We start from the raw sequence: 17705 nt of genomic DNA, 5'->3' as shown, positions 1-17705 counted from the left end.
AATTAAAGTAGAAATAGGGAAGCAATATTGCCTTTGTACACACAACATTGACAGGACTGCTACTGGAGTGCCCTGACCGGCTCTATTCTACACATGTCAAGAACAATGCTGAACTCTTCAGTGTGTACAAGGAGGGCCACAAAAATGATCCAGGGGCTAGAAAATAAGCCTTATGATGAAAGAGTTAAAGAGCTCAATTTATTTGGCTTATCGAAGAGAAGAGTGACAGATGACTTCATCACTATGTTGCACTGTACACATGGAAAAGATATCTGATACCAGGGGCTTTCAACCTTGCTGAAAAGGCATAACAGGATTAAATGACTGAAAGCTGAAGTTCAGCCTTAAAATAAGATGCTATTTCCTAGCAATAAGGGTAATTAAACATTCTAACAGCTTACATGGGGAAATTCTGGTTACCTGCCAGAACAAGAGTTCTTGTCTTGCCTTCTTATTCTAGTATTGTGTAATAGGAGTTCTTTGTGTTATAAAATGTATTGTCCATATGTGTATTCCACTCGAGGTATGGATGTGCTCCAGGCACCTGAGACAAAAGTTTTTTCATTGAAAGTGTCCACTAGTCCACACCTGTGCCCACCACCTCCTTGTGCTCAAAACGGAGGGCATAAGGGATGGCACAGAATGAGTGCTTCTCCAGTTCTTCTCTACCACAAATCACCTTACGAAAACATCCAAAGAAAAGCGAAAAGAGAGTAGGTAGTGGAATACACTGAGGGACCACATATCTCAAAAACTTCAGTTACTGTAAGGTAAGTAACCTCTTTTCTTCAGGTGATGGTCCCAATTATTCTACTTGACTTGACTTCTAAGCAACATTCATTGAGGAGGAAGGTGCAAGGAACCTTGCTGTACTACAATTGCAGGACTGCTGCGCCAAAGGATGTGCTGAAAAAGTTTGTTCCAGGGCATAATGTCTACTAAGGTACACAGAACCCATATTGCTGCTCTACAGACCTCAAGAAGAGGAACACTGAGATAGCCCGGTCTCTGGTTGGATGGGCTCTCACCTTGAGGGGGTGGTTGTCACAGCCAGCTCACAGCAAAGCACATTCAAAGGTAGTGAGGAGATTGCCTCCCTTTTATACGTTGAGCAAAGGAGATGAATAGTCCAGGAGACTTCCCGAAGGGCTTTGTGCTCTGCAAGTAGAAAGCCAAGGCCTGATGAACATCCAGAGTATGCAGCTCTGTGTAAGCGGTGTTCATTCTCTTCCTTCCCCCATCCACACTGATGCTGGTTCCACCCTTTCAGTGGCTGGCTGTTTCAGTGCATTTTTGGGTCCCTGTGCCAATGAGCAAGATCTGTTCTCCTTTTAAGCTCCTGATACACCCATACTTCAGAGCAGAGTACTAACGGACTTGGAGGGTGTAGGGGAAAGAAGTCTTCTTCCTAGATGAAAATTTGGAAGGGGATTTCTCCCATTTTTGTGTGCGAATTCTTGCTCTTCTCCTGTTTGCTAGAGTCCTTAGCTCTGCCCTCTATGATTCCAGAGCCAGGTAAAACCATGCTCAAAGGGGCACTTTTGTTAGCCTGCAGCAGATAGACATGGGATCTGCTGACCCAGGGTTGGACTAGGGTCTCATCAGTAATCTCCTGAGCTGGAACTCCTGGGATTGATGGGTTCAGAAGAGAAAGGAGAGGCAGATTTGCCCTGAGAGTGGACATGGGATTCCCCAAGGCAATGAAGGCTAGTGTCGTTTAAGCTTGTGGAACTTCTTACCTGAGGAGGTTGTGAAGGCTAGGACTATAACAGCATTTAAAAGAGAACTGGTTAAATTCATGGTGGTTAAGTCCATAAATGGCTATTAGCCAGGATGGATAAGAAATGGTGTCTCTAGTCTCTGTTTGTCAGAGGATGGAGATGGATAGCAGGAGACAGATCACTTGATAATTGCCTGTTTGGTTCCCTCCCTCTGGGGCACCTGGCACTGGCCACTGGTAGACAGATACTGGGCTAGATGGACCTTTGGTCTGACCCAGTACGGCCATTCTTATTTTCTTATGTAAGCTGCTAACCAGAATGACCCTTGGGCAGGTGTCTTGTAAAATGCATGCGCTGGCTAGACTACATCTATGTCCAACCATTTTCTCAGTATTATGTGGAAAAGGGTAGGGTGCATTCCGCTAAAAATCTGATTGTCATGATTACTGAGTGATGTTTACATGGGAAATAGTTCGTGGGAGATGTAAAATGTAGACTATTAGGTTGGAAAACTGTTGAAGAGAAACTAGTCATCTGAGATGAGGCAGGATCTCAGGGCTAACACATTCAACATTAAGAACAATGGACATCTGGGGAGACAGCACTTCACTTATTGTCTGTCTGCAAAGAAACTTACACATTGACAAAGACACATGAATCTCAGGAGGGTTCTCTGAAGAGGGGGCCACCTGAACTATGAGACACTAGCCTGTAACTGTATGAGAACAGAAGACATGGCACAAGGTGTTATCCATTAGAGAGGAGAAACTCTTTCAGCAGAGGTGTCTTATGAAAGGTAGAGCTGCAAAGACTTCTCACTGGGTGAGAAATAACTTACTAGACAGGAAAATAACTTGTTAATAAGTACAGACTATAGTTTGCATCTTATGTTTTTCTTTACCTGTAACCTCATGCTTCCAGATCTTCATGCTTGCTCTCATTTGAATCTTTATCTCATGTTCTGTTAAACTGCAACTTGTATTTACTATAAACCTGTCTAAGTGCCTTGTGCTACGGACAGCACTGAACTCAGGTGAAACAGTGAACTGGGGAGCATTGCTTCCCAGGAGGCAGAGGATCAGTGTACATTGCTGGTGTTCAGAATATAAACAACTGGGTACTCAAGTGTAACAAGTGGAGTGTGTAAATAGAGAGCTTGCACAGAGAAAGAGCGGGGCTTTTGGAGCCTGGAGAAGAGTGCTTGTGTTGCCAACAGCTGGTTGGAGAGAGTTTCTCCTGATGGTAGTGATTCACCCCAAACATCTAGGGTAACCCCACAAAGTATCACATCACAGTTCCTGAATCCTGAAATCTTGGGCATAGTACGTGAGACCGAAGAGGAAGGGGGACAGAGAAGGAGATAGAGCCCCCAAGCCCATTCTAATGCTATTCTAACAAAAATATCTCTATTAGAGCACAACTGATTACAAGAAAAATGGATTTTGTAACAGGAATACCAGCAAAGCTATGGATACTGAGAAGTTACATCTAACAGCAGTAGATAGGAACCAGAGAGGCAGGCAGTCCGTGTGCCCTTTAGGCCTTCAGTTTGAAGCATGAGAGGTGAAAGGCGAAAGCATGGGACCAATACCAAAAAATCTTCTGGTCTCAGATGCACACAGTGCATGCTGACTTTGAGTGGAATACACACAGGGACCACCACTCGAAGAAGTAGTGGTAGTCACCATTGCCTGGAATCTTCAAAAGGGATTAAATATCTTTCCAAAAGATGGGCTTTAATCACACTTTGGGAGATATTCTACATATGCAGAGCATGGAGTGTAGCAAGGTGTCAGACTGCATGGTTGTAGTGGTCCCTTCTGACGTCGGAATCTGAATATATGAATTCCCCTTCTCATTCCCTGCCTTTATGGACCATGGGGATTACAGGCTTTCCTGCATTGCTCTCAGCATGCTCTTAACGCTTGGAGCTCTGTCCTAAGACAATAACTAATAATACCACCTCACCCTTATCATAGCACTTTTCATAAGTGGTTCTCCAAGTGCTCTACAAACGAGATCAGTATCATTCTGCATAATCAAATCTCATGCTTCAGGGCTTTTGCTGGTCATCTATACAATTAGCCAGATGTACTCTGGGTTTTTCCCCCTTCCTGCTGAAACACTGATAGGCCACTGCGAGAGATGGGGTCTAGCTACAGTCCAACTAAAGTCATTGGGCTCAAAATAGGGGTACCTGGGTGAAATTTAGTGGCTGACACACACAGGAGATCATACTGAATAATCTAGTGGTCCCTTCTGGACTTAAATTCTATTTAAAACAAAAAAAAAAAATCTATGAAATACACTATTCCCAACAAATAATTACAGATCTTCAAAGGCATAAGAATGTGTAAGAAACAGTGACTAAGGTGAAATCGGAATCTTTAGAAATGTGATGCATAAGGCCATTCAGCAAACAAGTCAGTACAATAATCTGCAAAATCATCATCATCATCTATTTTTAAATTTAGAATGCCAAAAAACAACACATTGCTAACATAATAGATGAAAAATACATACTGCTTTTGGTCTCTGTATAATCTTAACTATCATATGTTTGAACTGATTACATTTTTCTGTTGGGTTACCAGCGATTGGCAGGCATGAAAAAAGCTGGTCATCAAATGAACTGCTGAAACTGCACCTGATCGTTGGTGTGCTTGAGCTTTGCTATGTTGAAGGTTGTTCTACTGAGCTTGGGGCACTTGTGCTGTGAATAGGACTATATGCAAGTTTAGCACTGCTCTTACCAATCTGCTTTTGATACGGTCAGAGAGGATCTATGTGCTATTCTGCATAAACTGAGCTGTCCAAGAGGGTCCATACAAATCATCTGTCTGTTCCATAACTATATAACAGAGCAAGTGCTTGCCAGTGGTGACTTTTCTGACACGTTCTAAATCTCGAATGGAGTGATGCAAGGCTGCGTACTTGCGCCAGTGCTATTCAACTTGTTCTTTGTCTGTGCCCTCAGCCATGACACAAGGGAGTTGGATCAGGGGATATATAAAAAAAAAAAAAATTCCCCTCTCACCCCTATGGGTGGTATGTGTCTTCCTCAACCTCGGGTCCTCTACCAGAGGCCTGGGAGTTTGAGGGTTCTGCGCAGTATCTTAGCTGTTCCTAGCACTGCACTCTTCTGGACAGAGAGCTCTGATGTTGTTCCTGGGATCTGTTGGAGCCACTCACCCAGCTTAGGAGTCACAGCCCCGAGGGCTCCTACCACCACTGGGACCACTTTGGCCTTCACTTTCCACATCCTTTCTAGTTCCTCTTTCAGGCCCTGGTACTTCTCCAGCTTCTCATATTCCTTCTTCCTGATGTTGTTGTCACTTGGCACTGCTATATCTATCACCACCGCTGTCTTCTGCTCCTTGTCTATTATATATATAATATATATTATTATTCTGCTCCTTGTCTATATATATATATATATATATATATATATATATATATATATATATATACACACACACATACGGTACTGACGTGATGGCTCCCTCCTTGATCTTCAGAGCCTCAATGCTAAGACCAAGATGCTGGAGAGACTTCTTATCCAGGTATTTTTTGCAGATGACTGCGCCTTGATGGCCTATAGACATGATGAGCTTCAGGTCACCATTGACAGATTTTCTGAAGCATCTTTGGCCTCACCATCAGTCTTGGGAAGACACAGGTATTATCCCAACCATCACCTTATTCCAATGCCCCAGCGCTAGCCATCTTCATCCAAGGCACACAGCTCAAAAATGTGGATCAGTTCAAGTATTTGGGCAGCACCATTTTGAGTGACAATTCCCTTGATAAGGAAATTTCCTCCAGAATTAGTAAAGCCAGCCAGACCCTTGGCCAACTCTGAACAAAAGTCCTTAACCAAACACAAAATTCGTCTCTCCACTAAAATGAAGATCTACAGTGCAGTGGTTCCAACATCTCTCCTGTATGGACTGAGACGTGGACTCTCTATAGACATCACATTAAACAGCTTGAGCAATTTCAGATGCACTCCCTCTGCTCAATAATGAGAATTCACTAGCAAGACAGTGACGAATATTAAGGTCCCTGAGAGAGCAAACACAACCAGCACTGAGGAAATGTTACTAAAAGCACAACTCAGCTGGACCGGACATGACATCAGAATGGAAGACCAACATCTACCAAAACAGATCTTCTATGGGGAACTGAGTCGGGGCAAAAGAAAGAAGGATCATCCATATAAGTGCTTCAAAGATAATCTGAAGAGCAGTCTTCAGCGGGCTGGCATCAATCCCAAAGAATTTGAGCAAATGGCTCAGAATAGGACTCTAGAGGTCATGGACAAGATCAGCATATAACAGATTTGAGCAGGATCGAGAAAATCATCTCCAGGCTATATGTGAATGGCCCCACAGAGCTGTATCATCAATCATCATAGATATAGACTTCACATGCCCTCAGTGCAGCCAACTCTGTGCATTGGGGGTTCGAACTTTGGACTCATGTATGTAGCCACAGATGAGAACTCAGATAATATCGTCATCATCGTCAGCAATGGACTACCAATCTTAACTATGTAGAAAAAAGAATGGAGGTGGGAAAGCTTAAAGGAACCAACTTGGCTCTTGGAAAAACTATTTTCTTTATATCTGGCTGGAGTAATCTTCAAGATGTCTCAAAACAGAAATTCTACTCAAAGAAAATAACTTCTCTCTTTCTCTCACTCCTCATCACTCTGCCAAACAAAGAATTTGGATCATCTAAGGCCACCTAAGGTCTGAGGCAAAATTTTCAAAGGAGCCTAAGTGCAGTTTTCAGAAGAGATTTAGCTCCTAAGGGCCTAAGCCACTGGAAAAACAGGGCTTACACTCTTGAAAATGTTACCTTTGTATACTAACCCATTATTGGGTTTGCTAAAAGAATCTTTGATATCTGAAGAGAAGGGTGAAATTCTTTAAGTTTAACAAGGAGAAAAGAGTCAGTCCCCCTCCAATAAAGACACACTCAATATGCATATAACCATTTTTATCTTATGTATTAAAGCGCTGTATTTAACACTTGTGTTTAATGAACATTCTGCTTTTCTGTTTCTAACAGCAAACCTTTTCCCGCATCTCCATCAAACTTCCTCCCACCCTCAATCTCTTCTATTTTCAAACAGGAATATTTTAACAGTAGCTAAATCAAATTTAAATTAAAAATAGAAGAGTCAAATCTTCCCCCCAAAACCTTGACTGGAAAGAGAAAGAACTGTTTCTAAGGAAACTTTAGATGCAACAGTTAGTTCTGTACCATGTAGAAATCTAGTGTCCTGAAGCTCTCATGTAAAGAAGCTGCTTCTACAAGGATATGTAGATGAGCATGACTTCAGATAAGGACAGGACTAACTAAAAAGCAATGCTGAAAATAGAAGATTTTCCCAAGTTAAAAACATACATTTTTATAGTCCCTTTCAGAATCTAAAATAAAACAAATTACATAAATAGAATGCTCCTATTTATCCTTGAGTTTTTCAGCCCAGGAAAGCAATATGCAGTGAAACTTTTAATAACCACCCTGCTAGTCACAGCTAAATGTCCTAATTGCCTATAAAATCTCAGTCCCCACATAAGCACTTCCATATTAATAGTGCTATTATACGATTGCCTGCTTCAACGGCTGAGAATACCACAGATCCTTCCTGCCCATTATCAGAAGTTTTCACTATGTTTTGACACCTGAAATTGAAAACAAGAAGTTGCAATAGTTTGCACTATGCATGTCATAATGACACATTTTGGCCATGGTAGTAGAGCTAAGCTGTCCAAAGACACTACTTAGAAGTTGGCATGTGGCCTGCACTTTACCAAAGTATGTGCTACATGGTTCATTTCATTGACATGCCACAAAATTCTGCATCATCATCTGATGTTTTTGCTAGACAATTTCCATTCCAGTATGTCCACAAACATGATTTTGTAAAACATTTTTTGTAAGAAAGCCATATGAATTTATCCCAGATATTTGAAATCCTAATCGATAGCACCCAATTATTTTCTTTTCATAGATTTATTCATGCATAAGAGACACTGGTTTTATTTTGAAATTTTAGACTGCTGATCTGAAGATGACCTCCCTTGAGATACTACCTTCCGACATGTCAAAGATTACAAGTCTAAAAAGTTACTCAAGCAACAAAGAGAACCACCATTTTACTTTGTACAAGATGAATACGGGAACAGCATGGATCTGCCATATGAAAATAGTCATCTCAACATAATTCAGCCAAGGCAGAAGAACAACTCATGGACCAGAAGGACAGCATACCTTCCTCTGCCTTTCTAATCATCCACCATGTACTATTAAAATCAAAGCATAGCCCATCCAGAATTGGAAGGAATTGGGATCAGCAAAATCAAGAAGAAAATACAGGCAAAAGGAGTACAGTAATGATAGAGGAGGAACATGGAAGAGAAAAAGTGAATGAGAAGTAATAAGAAAAAGAATAAAACAGATATAAACTTAAGAAAATTACTTTTAAATGGCTGAAAGGTGACAGGTATTTGCCTCATTTTAGAGGAAGTGGTGTTCAGGATTTGTGTGGAAAGAGTTAAGATATATGTCTGTCTCTCTTTACTTCTGTTTCTGCTACTTTTGCCTTATTTCAATTTATTTCTCTCCATTTTCTTTGAATGGCATGTTGGCCTTTCCACATGCTTGTCACACGCTGTAAACCCTGATGTAATCAACTTACTGTTTAGTACCAAAATTCTTAGACAGTTTTACGAACATGCATTTATCTGTTGCAAATGTAAGAGGTGGGGGAAATAAACTAGACAACTCTAGTGACTACATATCTGAAGATGCTGAAAAGAATAAATTAATCCAGCTGAGATTGAAACCTGACGAAAATCAGGATGGATTTGAATGTTTGATGGTACCGCATCAACTAATTGTTTAATCCAACATGTATGGAATCTTAGACGACATTCCTCTTTGAGTACTCTCTGAAAAGTGGCTTATGTAGTGATCTTCACGCTGCTATTTGCGGAACTGGATCATACCAGTGATTCAAAATATATGGCAAAACCTTTATTCACAAGTATAAAGTCTTGAAAATGTATAATGAATATTTGACAATATAGCTGCCTTAAAAGGCCGGCCAACCGTGATTATGTTAAACAATGTTCAGTATCACTCTGGAGTAAGCCAAAATTGGACTCAACATTCCAGTCAGGGGTCTCACCAGTGCCGAGCAGAGCAGTACAATTACCTTCAGTGTCTTACATACAACACTCCTGTTAACACAACCAAGGATAATATTAGCCTTTTTGACAGCTGCATCACATTGACAACTAGTTTAGTTTGTGGTTCACGATAACCCTCAGATACTTTTCCACAGTACTACCACCTAGACAGTTATTCCGCATTTTGTACTTGTGCATTTGACTTTTCCTTCCTAAGTGAAGTACTCTGCACTTGTCTTTATTGACTTTCATTAGAATTCGGTAATATAATGGGGATAATTGGAAAGATGTCAACTTTTAAAAAATGTGCTTTAATCTAGTCCACAATCTCCTGGAGCCCTTACTCTACTCTCGACTAGCCTCTTCAGAGGTTGTTATCCCTACGTTCTCTCAGAGGATCTCAGAGCACTTCACAATAGTCAGTTTCGACATACAGGTAAGGTAAGTAAAATTTCCCTATTTTATAGGTGCAGAAACTAATGCAGCAATTGTCTGAGTGGCAGAGTCAATGGCAGAGCTGACAGCAGTACCCAGAAGCCTTGTCTCCATTATATTCTCCCCCCACTGTGTGCTTCATTTTTAACTAGTCCCATTCTTGTGTGGTTTCTTCTCCCTGCAGGATGCAGGCAGCACAGTGCATATACAAGAATCATGTTCTCTTGATACGTTACCTTCCAGTATAAAGGTCAAAAGTCTAATAAGCGCTGCCTGCACACAGAAGAGAGTGGAAAAGCTAAGAGACAATTTGAGAACTGCGATGGGACAGAGAAAAATACAAAGATATAAAGGACAACAGGAAAAAGAAAAAGGACAAAAGTAACACAAAACTATGATAGGAAGTGTCATAAATAGATAGCTAAGGGTTAATGTTTCTTTTACCTGTAAAGGTTAACAAAGGGGACCAAACACCTGACAAGAGAACCAATCAGGAAACCGGATTTTTTAAAAGCTTAAGGGAGGGAATTTGTGGGTCTTCTTTGTCTTGGGTCTGTGTCTTTTGTCTGTCTCTCAGCTATGAGAAGCTTCTTTCTATCTTCTAATCTTCTGTTTCCAACTTGTAAGTACAGGTAGAAAAACAATATAGGCTTTTATGTTGTTTTGGTGGTAATTACATGTGTGTAGCTTGCTGATGTTTCAAGTTGACTATTTTTTTGAATCAGACCGTTTATTCATTTTTTTTCTTTTAAGCAATTATCCCTGATTATTTCATCTATACAGAGAATTTTGATGTCTTTCTTTCTTTTTTTATAATAAATTTTTCCTTTTTAGACTTGTTTCGGTTTTCCCTGGTAGGCTAAGAACAAGGAGGAATTCTCTTTGTGTTAGATCTACGGAGATAAGCGCACACCGGGAATTGGCTGAGAGGGAAAGAGGATAGAATCTTCTGTTTTTCCTTGTATTGCGGTTGTCTCTTGTGATGAGGATATATGCTTCTTGTATGTGAGTAAAGAGATTGCTATCAATACTCTCAGTTACCAGAGAGAAAAAGTCTGCGGTGGGAGGGGAAGGAAGGGAAGTGATATTTCCCTTTGTGGTAAACTCAAGCTTCTCTGTCTTGGTGCGTTCCTCCAGGAAGTTTGGGGGACCAGAGCGAGGCAGTGCTGTAATCCAGTCTGTGCAGACGAGATAAGATCCAAGCTGGTAATTAAGCTTGGAGGTTCATGCTAAGCACCCAGATTTTGGACGCTAAGGTCCAGATTTGGGAGAAAGGCTTATGATAGCAAGGTTACCAGTACACTTATTCCCTGCACAGTGATGAAAGCAAGGGAGCACCATTTTATCTCAGTTTAACATAGACCAGGCAGATCAGGTCCTTGAAACCATTACAGGTGCGATCCTACGTTAAGAGCAATGAAGGCGGACACTTGCACTCATGCAGAGTGCCACAGGAGTCAACGCTTCATGCGGGCACAGGAGCTTGTTCAAATGGTTCTTTTTGCTTGATCAGCATTTTAATATCTAGGTTACACTGTTCTTCTTCTAAACTATGCTAAGAAAACAGTATCAATCTTAGTTTAGCAAATATGTCCCATGAACAAGCTTAATAATGAATTCATGCCACTTCATATGCATTACTGTAAAACCTGTAATTCATTACAGTATGTCAGGTGAAACCAACTGTTGCAAGGGACAAATGTAAGAACATCAAATGCCTTGTTTTACCACTACTTGTTAAAGTGGTGACATTAAAATATTTCCAGTGTGTTAAAGTAGTTATTCATGGACAGATGCCGTATGTTAATTTAACCATGTTAACTCCTATGGTGCCAAAATTTATTTTTAAGCATGAATCCTATTGCTATAAATTAAATATCTGGCACCAAAGGCTTAAGCTCCTAACAATAAAATATCATATTCTTCTTCAATCCATCAAGTTACAATTTTCAGTTCAGAGTCCTTAATTTAAAAAGATCAGAGACATTTTCTACTCTCAATACCGCTTCAGCTATAAACAGAGATCCACTTCATGCAAACTTCTGAAAGACATTTGATTAGATACTGCATGACATTTTGATTAAGAAACTAAAATGACAGAAAATCAACTTAGTGCACATTAAATGGATTAAAACTGGCTGATGGGTCTCAAAACATAATTGTACACAAGGAATGATCACTAAGTGTCTGTGTGTTTCTAGCAAGGTCCCACACAGGCTGGTTTTTGGTTCTCTGTCATTTAATGTTTTTTTTTTATCAATAATCTTAAAGAAAACAAAATCCCCACTGATTAAGTTGGAAGATGGCACACCTTAGAGTAAAATAATGAAGAGGACAGGCCACTACAGAGCTATATGGACCGTTTTGTAAGCTGAGCATTAGAAAACAATGAGTGTTGCAACATGGCCAGATGTTAGGCCATACATCTAGGAACAAAGAATGTATGCCATATTTCAAGGATGAGGTACTCTATCATGGGAAGTAGTGATAACAGAAGAGATTTGGGAGTCATGGTAGATAATCTGTTGAACATAAGCTCCCACTGTGATGCTGTGGCTTAAAGGGCTGATGTGATTCTGCAAAGTATAACCAGAGGAAATACTGAACAGGAGTACAGAGGTTATTGTACCTCTATAACTGGCACTGGGCTGAAACTGCTACTGGAATACTATGCCCAGTTCTGGCATACACAAGTCAAGATGTTGATAAATTGAAGAGGGTTCAAAGAAGAACCACAAGAATGATTATAGCATTGGAAAACATGCCTGACAGTGAAAGACTCTTGAATCTCAATCTGTTCAGCTCAAAGAGAAGGTTAAAAGGGTAACTGGTCATAGTTTACAAGTACCTACATGGAGGAACAAATATTTGATAATAGAGGGCTCTTCAACTAGCGGACAAAGATAACAAGATCCGATAGCTAGAAATTGACGCCAGACATAGTCAGACTAGACTTATTCAGACTAGAAATAAGGTGTGCATTTTTAACGGAAAGGGTAATTAACATGGAGACAACCTGTCACAGGTAGTAGTGGATTCTCCATCACTAGAAATATTGTAATTAAGATAATTTTAACTCAGGGATATGCTCCAGTTCAATCACCACCATTGTACTTTAGGTAGGAATTAATTAACAGAAGTCCTGTGGCCTGTGTTATGCAGGAGGTCAGACTAGATGGTCCAGTGGTCTCTTCTGGCCTTAAAATTATGAACGTATGCCTCTCAAATGGAAGAGTCCATTAAATTTTATATCAAGGTTTATATTTATACACATACAGAGAGTGTAGGTGTGAAGAGCAGATCTTGCCTCTTTCTCTGAGAACTTCCAGGACCCTGGATACTAGAAATGAAGACATTTTGAGCAACCTAGCTCACTCTATTGCGAATTCTGGGTTTTCCCTGCAATACATTCTCTAGAACTTTTGGGACTTTGCTAAGACACAAACTGGATGCAACCTAGTTACAGTGCCATTCTTCCCAGCAGACACAAACTTAGGACCATTTCCTTCCTGGGCTTTAGCTGTATTTACAACCAACTCCGAGACAACTGAATTACCCTTAACCATCACAGGCTGAAAGGCACCTTCTGTCTGCTCCACAGACACAGAAAAGCTGGAGACACATTCTCCTTCACCAGACACACAACTTGGGATTTCATTTCCCTTGTCCCAGCACACAGGGCTGTTTACAGACAACTGCTTGGAGACCGAGGTAGCTTCCTCCATAGTCAAGTCAATACCCCTAACAGACACAGGCACATTTCCTTCACTGTTACAATTTTCCACACAGGAAACAGGTAAGGGATAGGGACACTCATCTTCCACTATTCTTGTTTTCCCAAACTGCTGACTAGACACAGCCATAAGCTCACCAGGCTGCCTAGGGTCATTCAGACTTTCCCTACCAGGCACATTGCCACTCCCAACAGATAAGCTGCTGCTTTTTTCACTACCCTGAGCTACTTCCAGCAAATCACAGTTACCCATTTCAGGTTCACTTTTACAAGCTGTACTAGTCAACAATTCATCACCCATTACAAATTTACCCTTTTCTTTCTCAGTTAGGGCTTCCACCTGACCATTTACTTGAATTTTCTTCTGAGAAACATTCTCAGATTTATATTCATCGGGTCGCAATTTTATGGTTTTCTTAATTAAATTTAATTTTTTTATCATTTGGCATAATAATTTGCGTGCCGGATTAGCAGGTATTACCCGAGGTGGGGGAATCAATTTGGAAACGGTACCTCCGGATTTTTTAACAGTGCGGCTACATTCTCTCCAAAGCTGAGAGGGATCTGCAGCACCGAGGTTCTCCACAGCCTCCGTGCACTGAGGCTGCAGGGAACAATCGGCTGGCTGACACCTAAAGCTCGGGTGGCACCGAAGGAGGCAACCTGTATCTGCCAGGGTTAATGGTACAGTATAGCCTTTTTGAGTTTTTCCCGAGTCAAGGGAACAGATCCATTCCATTACTGGATCAGTCGAATTTTTGCTAGTAAAAAGGTGAAACTGCAAATGTTGGAACTGTTCAGTTTCATTGTCTGCGCGGTCTGCAGCGTGCCACGGGCATGGCCCAACTCCCCTGCATCCTGTTCGTGACGCCATGTAGATTGCCACGTATTCGCAGGGGCAAAAGAAAATGCAGGCCTGTTATTTACCAGGCTGCACGTGGCAACAGACTATATAGGTAAGAGATGCAAGGAGAGTATGGGTCACGAGGCAGACTGCAGACACACACACACACAACTAAAATCAATCAATTTAAAATTTTATTGGGGATAGTTACAAGGGGTAAGAGAGCAGCTTATGATTAGCTAATAGAGTTAACAAAACCTAAAACACACAATGCCTAAAATATCTACTAACAATATTTACAAACAAAATGCAGCATTTAGTAATAACTGATACTTACAAATACAAACCAACACATCACGACCGGCAAACGTAGAAGCTCTATTTGAAACACGTGAGCTGAGAGAGAGGCTTCGAGGTGATCAGGCTCGGTTACGGCATACACGGCATACACGGGACACGTTTTCTCCTCTCTCTGCCTGCACATGGCAGGGCAACCCCTAAAATACCCACTATGACATCACAGAAGTGTCATAGGGGACGGGGCCCAAAACCTGTGTGTGTTCGTTTCTGATTGGCACAAGCATAGTTTACACCAAGTAGGGGAGCAGGTGCCAAAAAGTCTGGCTTCGCCCCCAAAAGCTGAGGAGATGCATATTGTTGTAGAATGCGTTCAACACTGAATGACAAAAGAAGAGGCCAGGGCAATACCGGTATGGCAAGTTCTACAGGATGCAGACAGGAACTCATCTTAACAAGCTTCTGTTCAGACATCTCTTCTCCAAAAAATATGTAACATCCCTTCCCCGATAAAACAGAATTCAATGGATGTAGGCACTAATGTTCGGTAATAAGAAATGCAGCTTTTTTTAATGCTCAACTTTACTGTAAAAAGCGACAGAGTCCTGTGGCATCTTATAGACTAACAGAAGTATCGGAGCATGAGCTTTTGTGGGCAAATACCCACTTCAACCACGAAAGCTTATGCTCCAATACTTCTATTAGTCTATAAGGTGCCACAGGACTCAGTCGCTTTTTAAAGATCCCGACTAACACGGCTACCCCTCTCATACTTAACTTTACTGTAGTTCAGTTCCATCCAAAATATCAGATTTAGACTGAATGAGGCATAGACGTTCTCTGTGCATTTTATTCCACTGCCCATCACTACAGTATCTGAACAGCAATGAACAGACCTATTTCTGGCACTGATTTGTTAAGTGTCACTAGCCATATAAACTTCTTGGTGCTTCACTTATTCCATTTGCAAAATGTAAGCAATGATATTTGTCTTCATTATAGAGTACTATAAGGCACATATAACAAACCCCAAGCTTATTCTTCTAGGCCATGGCACCTTTGGGTAGAAAGAGCAGGAAGAAAAGGCTCAGTATGCTCAAGAAGTCAGAGACAAGGTTCTGATAGCACAATTCTAGGTTGGTTCCGATGTGATATTTCAATATACCAGTGAGCAGCTGCACTTGCATGTGCAAGCGGATTTGTTAGCTAATAGCTACGAGCAATTGAAAATGCACCACAGTAATTCTATACCAGCATATTCAAAGATACAGGTTTCTAATTAATGCTTATCACCCTGTTGGGGGTAGGGGGGGAAGCTCCAAGTAACTAGGCAATATGGCGTGGGGTCAGAAGTTTACATTCTTAGGCCTGCTAGCTAGCATAAATACATGTGATCATTTATTATTTTCTTGTGTTCTTTTGTTTATGGTACAAGATGTAATCGATCAAAGGGGGGTCAGTAGTCTGGGTAAAGGATACAGTTAATTAAAGGATCCGGTAGTTAATGAATTGTAAATGATGAATTGTAGCACCTGTGGAAATCTCTGTAAACAAGTAGGGTATAAAAGACATGGCAAAGGCTAGTGATGTGTGCATGATTTGAGAGTTGCATCTCCGTGCACCTTATCTGAGCTCAAATAAAGTAATACTAGCTTCTCCACTCTGGTGTGGTTATTTGGGGATACGCACACCGGGCAAACGAACCCCAAACCGTTGCTCTCCCTGCAACAACCCCACATAACAAATCTTAACTTAGCAAATAGGGAGTAGAATATTAAAGGAAATGTACAACACAGGCTATTACTACTCCTACATCTCGTGTTACAGTAGTGTCCTGAAGCTCTAGTCAGATCAAGGCCCCACTGAGGTAAGCATTACATAAAAACATCGTGAGAGACATTCCCTGTCCCAAATGTATGAATTTATTAAAGATCAGATACATCAAGTGGTTGTAACAAAGAAACGGAGGTAGAATGGAGGAAACAGCGGAAAATATGGTTACGTAGACTAGCAGTGCCCACAAATTTTCAAGTTTTAAGTCAAACAAATGCAGTGACTTGAAATCTGTATTAGGTGCATTTTCTTATTCCTATTTCCTCATCCTCCCTACATTTGATTTACACCAACTGTTTGCATTTTGTCTAAGCTCTTTGAGGATAAAATCCATCTCTTCCTATATGTCTGTATTCCCTCTTTTGACTGGGACTCTGGATGCTATTGTAATACAAATAATACCACTCTCACATGTTTTGTGCATAATCGTTAACCACTGTTGGCACCTGTTCATCCATTATCATTTGGCAATTTACTTTAGGCATCATGGTAGAAGCATGTCTTGAGAAGGATAGGGTACATAGATCTTGCAGATTAGTCCAGGTAGGATGTAAAAAAATGTTTGTGGGAGAAACTGGTGGAGCACAGGCCGGGGCGGGGCGGGTGGGGGGGGGGGAAGGATGACACAGATGTGTTCTAGGAACATGTAAGTGGGAGGTTAAGTTGTGAAGCGTCTTAAAAGGTACAAAGAAGAAATTTTATCTGATGATCAAGAAAAGGGAGCCAGCAGAGGGGCTCAATTAATAACATGCTCAGGATCACAGGTCAGGAAAATTATCTGAGCAGCTGTATTTTGAATGGTCAGAAAGACAAGAGGAAGAGGTAAGAGCTTGGACATGTTTTAGCAATATGGAAATGAGGGGGGGAGGCTACATCTTAGAGGTGTTATGTAAGCACCAGCAAGATTTGGGTGGCATTCACATTATTTAATATCAAATTTTGAAGGTTTAAAAGCATACACCCTGCAACCTTTAATTCCTACAAGTTCTCTGTCAGCAAAGTCAATAAGGGAAAGAGGTGAAAAGCTAAAGAAAGTGGTAACAATAAATATTAAAATTCAACCCAAGCAAAGAAAAGTGAGACATTATGGGCATAGTTCCTTAAAAATTCTAAACAATTCTCTTGTGTTATGGTGCCAGGAGGAGAATTTTTGAACAGATGCCTTTTTTCACCCTTCATCAGGATTAGAGGCATCTGCTATTTCTTCAAAATCAGTTTAGAGAGCAAATCAGCTCTGTACTAATGAAGAGTGTAATTCAAGTGCCAACTAAAGCAGCAATTAAACAATAATTGAATATAATTTTTCTACCTCAAAAGCGCCACTGCATTATGCTCAAATTTTCAGACACAGACGTCCTGGTGATTTGCAACATGATTTTAAACTATGAATCACAAATTTTAATGCTATGAACTACCTATAACCTCATTCTAAAAACCAACTAATTTGGGGAAAATACATAAAAACTGGAGGCACATATCATGCTTATTCCACCTGTTCAGCAATGTACCAAGAATCAGCTTGATAAGAGCTGATGACTGAAGTTAGGAAAATGAAATTGTTTTCCCAGCTCAGACATTACCCAAATTGATGACCAAAGCCAAGTCGTTTAATTTTCTTTTTAAAGCCAAACATTTCC

The 17705-nt window shown here is 40.7% G+C and overlaps 1 protein-coding gene across 4 annotated transcripts in view; it reads right to left on the bottom strand.

Annotated features, from left to right (window-relative positions):
- Positions 1–17705, bottom strand: part of ATRN (attractin) — a 427246-nt gene that overhangs the window by 336332 nt on the left and 73209 nt on the right. The gene's annotated exons all lie outside the window — the stretch shown is intronic.

This window comes from Chelonoidis abingdonii, chromosome 5 (genome assembly GCF_003597395.2).
Source record: "Chelonoidis abingdonii isolate Lonesome George chromosome 5, CheloAbing_2.0, whole genome shotgun sequence".
In the NCBI taxonomy this organism is placed as follows: domain Eukaryota; kingdom Metazoa; phylum Chordata; order Testudines; family Testudinidae; genus Chelonoidis; species Chelonoidis abingdonii.
The sequence above is the reverse complement of the archived record's forward strand: the minus strand, read 5'-3'. Positions and strand labels throughout refer to the sequence as shown.